General features: G+C 39.4%; 1 non-coding gene across 1 annotated transcript; it reads left to right on the forward strand.

The window, feature by feature from the left end:
* The first annotated feature begins 689 nt into the window (after positions 1 to 689).
* LOC140285063 (U5 spliceosomal RNA) lies at positions 690 to 803 on the forward strand. The gene has a single exon (XR_011910263.1). It is a non-coding gene; the product is annotated as a U5 spliceosomal RNA (small nuclear RNA).
* The last annotated feature ends 4,784 nt before the right edge of the window (positions 804 to 5,587 follow it).

Genomic DNA, 5,587 nt, shown 5'->3' on the forward strand with positions numbered 1-5,587 from the left:
TGCACTTGGAAACATCGGCAGAAATTTAAAAATTCGTTGACAAAACCGTAAAAGAGCATGCACACTTGACACAGGATTTTACTGCTTTAGAGTTAGAAAAAATGCCTAACAGGTTTTAAGAGAAGTCGAGCTCTGGGTTTAGACGGGCTTCCTGCAGAATTCTATCTGACCTTTTGGGACCTTTTATCATCAGACATTTTAGATGTTTTTAAAGATTTTGAAAAACTCGACCGACTGCCTGACAGTTTTAGAGTGGGAATAGTGACTCTACTTTTTAAAAAAATGATAAGACTGACCTAAAGAATTGGAGGCCCATCACACTTTTAAACTTTGACTGTAAACTTTTTAGCAAGGTTTTAGCGACACGGATGTCCTCTGTTTTAGAGGAGGTAATTCACCCAGACCAGGCTTGTGCCATCTCAGGGAGACAACTCACCGACAGCCTCGTACTGATTCGAGACATCATTGATTACGCTAGAGACAGAAACACCCGGCTTGTCATCTTAAATTTAGACTTTGAAAAAGCTTTTGATCGGGTCTCGCATCAATATCTCTTTCAGGTGTTGCAGCCATCGAGTAGTTCCTCCTTGGTCAGCCGAGGAGCAAGGGGGGGGGGGAGCAAAGCTCACCATGGGGAAGGTGGCTATGCCAACTAGCCTGATGCCCTGCTCCCGCAGTGACGGATAATCGTACTCTGGTTTCTCTTCATAACGTACAAGTCTTTCGCCTTTTACTAAAGACTTCAGTGGAGAGCAGCACTAATGAGTTGTTTCTATTTTTGGCAGGCTTTACCTTTGCGGGTGAAGCCCTTTCTGTCTGTGCAAAAGAAATCTTGTTACTGTGCAGAGTGACTTCTCTGAGTAGAGTCGCCTTACTTGTTGCGACTGCTTTGTCCTTCTTAATTACCATGTCTAGAAAGATTTAAACAAAAAAAAACAACGTTGTACTTTGCAGTAAAAGAAAGAGCAAATCTAAAGTTTCAGGAATCCGAGAATAAGCTTACTTTCACGAGTTCTTCACGATTTCGGATTTTGCAATAAAATGAATTCCTTCACTCAAACTAAATTAAAACTGCTAAACCGCTAATCTGTTACATGTAAGGCAGATGTCAAATTCACCGAAATAGGATCTAAGGGTATTCGGCCAATCGAGCTGTAGCAGCTTCGGTAAAAGAGTATAAGTTGAAGAGTTTGTGAATAAAGGTGTGCGCACACATAGTGAGCTGTAGGAAAATAGGCAGGGAGCAATGCCGGCTGGGGTATATGTTCTTGTATGTTGTCTGACTGTTTGATTTGAATGTGTTGTGTAAGTGTCCTGTTGAATGTTACATGTTTGGGCTTTGACACGCTTCACTGTGGTTGTTAACTGTGTGGTGTGTCCTGAAATGTTATATGTTTGGGCTGTGTGACATGCTTAATGCTTGTCAGTAGCTACCCACTTATTCATATATAGCAACTGACAACATAAGAAGTCCGGACATACTTTGATAGTAGTTGTAGAAGTATCCTTATTGATAATAGATAAACTAATTCATAGTGATAGAACAGTAGATGAACAGGTGCCTGCACATGTCTCACGAAAATAAAATGGGTGTATGATTGCTGACGGCAGAGCAATACTGCCAAACTTATGAGTTCTTGTGGCAAACTTGATTCAGTGTCTTGACGTGTATACGCTGTTTCGCTGACTTGATTGTCACAAGAAACAAAGTGTGTTTGATAAGATCCGACCATTTTATTACGGGAGGATCAGTATGTATGGATTCTGATGTGACTGATAAACCCATTCATATCTTAAGCATCATCTAATACGTGAGACAACGCCCTGACACACAATCAAAAAAAAAAAAGAGAGAGGGGTTTTGTGTCCCCACAGTCCATAATGTAGAAAAGAGAGAAAAAAGCCTTTCTGATTTGGTGTGTGTGCTCACAGTGCAGAGTGTAGAGAAAAGAGAGAAAAGAAAGCCGTTTTGGTGTCACAGGTGTTGTGACTTACACACACATATTTCTGAATTGAGAAAATAAATCATTTTAGAGGAAGCAGTAGAGTTTAGATCCCACATTTGTTGATAGGCATTCATTTATTTTTTCTTTTAATCAGTTTTAAAGTGAATACTAACTGAGAAATTAAAAAGGTTAAGAGTTTAGAAGGTTTATGATCAGCTGAGTCTCTAAACAGAACAGCAAAGGGCTTCATTGAACATTTAAAAAAGATTCAGATTGTTAGAATATCCAGAAATTATAGGAATGGTGGTGATTACTCTTATTTTCTAGAATGGAAATAACTGCACCATGTCTGTTTTATGAATTTAAGGGGCTAAAAAGTTTTGTTCTCGTTTTTCTATGATTAACCGAATGTATGTGAGAGTGCAAACAGACAGAAGGGTTACGGCCAAGCGCTGGACCTTCCAAAAAAGATGAGACAGGCTGGACCCGTGCCATACTAGTTAAGACCTGCCTGTGGATAACAGGTTCTTTAAACTCTCACACACACAAACTCACACACACGTTCGCACACATACACCCATACACACACATATTCTTGAGCTTGCTGCAAGATTAAACCTTTGCATTAACCGACTCCAGCAACTCTGAGTCTCATTGAGAGAATTTTCTCAACAATTGGGTACTCAAACCAGATCTCGACGTTTTTTCCGCCGTCCAGGGTCGGAGCTGAAACCGTGCACGGGGGAGTCCAGTACTCCTAATGAAAGACCCCCTGCTGAATTGCGGTAATTAGGGGCCAGTGTCCACTGAAAGGGGGAAAAAGTGACGAGATCGTACTTTTGAATCAATGGCCAGAAGCCCTTGGCAGTGCAGGCATCAACAATTATGGTGTTATTTCACCCATTAACACTTAAGGTACCTCATGCAGTGGCTGTGATATGGTTACTTAACAAAATATCTTTACCAGACATCTCTCCTACATAACTGTTCTTCTTTCACAGCCACACCTTGTTGTCGAGAGATGTGCTACACTTAATCCATCCACACTGCTACCTACCCCACAGATGGAAATTCTCATGATTGCATGTCAGAAATAACCATCAACGTTTTACCCAGGCCAGACTTAACTGATATACGTTATGAAAATGCAGAAATAACTATATTTATTCGACAGGTCACGCAAAAAACCCTGATGGCACAAATGCTACAGGATTTGCAGTACTAACAGAAACTGAAGTTTTCTTAAAACAACCACTACCAAAAAATTACTCTGTTCAAGCAGTCGAATTGGTAGCTTTAACTGAAGTTTGTAAATTAAATAACAAAAAGGTTGTTAACGTTTACACTGACAGTCAGTATGCCTTCTCAACTGTACATGTGTTAACACAGCATTGGAAAAACAGGTATGTTGACATCCACAGCTAATGTATAAACTACAAATATTTTAGCATTATTAGATGTTATTCAATTGTCATCTACAATAGACTCGTATGAATGACCAGAAGGAAAACCATACTGCCAAAGAATTTGTTTAAATATGCTGCAGTATTAAGCCATGGACCATGTCATGTCTCAACAGGAGGGATGGAAGCAATAATGAACAAGGTTTTTACAGCATATGGTTTTACTAATTATTGAAAAATTATTTTTAGAATAAAGAAATGAATAAAGTTTTGTCTAGCAGGTCAAATATGTGCAAAATACAATCCACAGGGCAATCTAAGACCAAAACAAAGATAATACCCTAAGCCAGTGTATCTTTTTCAACATATTTGTTTGGATTTCATTATTTCATTATTGTGTAGATTTCATTGAACTAAATTAATGTTAAGGGAAACGATTCTGCTCAGTGACAACAGAGGTTTTTACCAAATGGACTGAAATATTTCCATGTGCACAAGCAGATGCACTCTCAGTAGCAAAAGCACGGGTAAAATAAATCATTTCTAGATTTGAAATTCCTGAAAAGATCTTCAGTGATAATTTGACACACTTTGTAAACAATGTCATCTCACTGATGGCAAAGAACTTAAAATAGACCTTAGAAACCACTGTGCATATCATCCACAATCAGCAGGTTTCGTGGAGAGACACAATGGAATAATTAAGTCAAGATTGAAAAAAATCATGGAAGAAATAGGAAATGTTGGGTTTACTGTTTACCATCCTAAAAATGCATCCTCCAACTAGCACAAGATGAACTCCATTTGAGAAAAGGTATGGAAGACCATTTGTACTCCCACAGTCAAAACACAGTCATCAACTGACATGATGAAGAAAAAAAGAAAAAGAGAAGAAACCTTAGCAGAATACAAATATTAACAAGTAGAGAGATCTCTTCTGTTTAGTCTGTTCCAGGTGAACCGGTGAAGGAATATCTGAAGACAGTAAAACCCGGGGACTGGATCATCATCTAAGTGATAAAGAAAAAGAACTGGTCCAGTCCAAGGGGGGAAGGTCCATTTCAGGTACTACTTACATCACCCACAGCAGCTGAAGGACTTCTTGGATTCACTTATCACATTGTACTACGACCTTCAGAAGTAGGGAAAGATTAGTTACCCACCACTGTTTTCTGAGGCAAAAGTCTGACTACAAAGGGGAATTCTCTCTACAGGAGGGAGTTCATCTCAACCTCAGTGAAGAAAACAACGGCTAACATGAGAACATAGGGTGTGACTAAAATAAGACAGGGAAAATGGATGGACAAAGGCCGTGGCATCCATTCAGATTACCAGGATTTTGTGGGTTAAGAGGAACCAGCTGTGTATTATTAATCATTACTCTTATTATAGTATTCCCAATTTTATGGTATGAAGCATGGATTAGCAGAAATAAAGATGATGCAGGACAGAGTACCACCACTGTCCCCTTGACATAGAAAGTGCCACACTAGTAATAACATTTATTTAAACTTGGAGATAAATGGAGAAAATAATCTCATATGCAATAGCTGAGACAGAAAAAACAGAAAACTTTTGAAGACACGATTAAAAGAACATTTAGAACATACAATAAGCTTAAAAGGAGTGACAAATCTGCGACTGCGGAGCATAGAAGTCTAATTAAAAACAGGAGCAGTAGGACAGACTTTTGGGAAATCTGAGTAAGCTCTGGGAATCAAATTTAGATAATGATCAGACTTGGCCTTTCTTATTTCTGCTGTACATTTATTTCTAAGCTTCCTAAAAGCAAGGCAATGACCCGGGGCCCTCATATGCCCAGCTAGCATCCAAGGTTTATTTGGAGGTGGTTCAGCTGCAAGTTGTGAATTTCTGACTAAAGTTTGTAAAAAGCGGGTAAGACAAGTTGCGAATGCCTGACAATGTATGATCAAAAGAGGGAGAGGAGGTTTTCGGCTGAAAGAAGGTCTGAATATCCAACCATAATTTGTAAAAACCGGGGAAGAAAAGGCTCGAAAGCCCGACTATACACCATCAACAGCTGGAGCGGAGGTGTTCAGCTACAAGAAGGTGTGAATGTCCGACCATAGTTGGTAAAAAGCGGATAAGAAAAGGTGAAAATAACCGGCTGTACACAATCAATAGCGGGAACGGAGTTGTTCGGCTACTAAAAGGTGTGAAAGTCCGACCCTGGTTTGTAAAAAGTGGGTAAGACAAGGTGTGAATGCCCGACAATGT

Source organism: Leuresthes tenuis, unplaced genomic scaffold (assembly GCF_036924035.1).
Source record: "Leuresthes tenuis unplaced genomic scaffold, fLeuTen1.0.hap1 SCAF_24, whole genome shotgun sequence".
In the NCBI taxonomy this organism is placed as follows: Eukaryota; Metazoa; Chordata; class Actinopteri; order Atheriniformes; family Atherinopsidae; genus Leuresthes; species Leuresthes tenuis.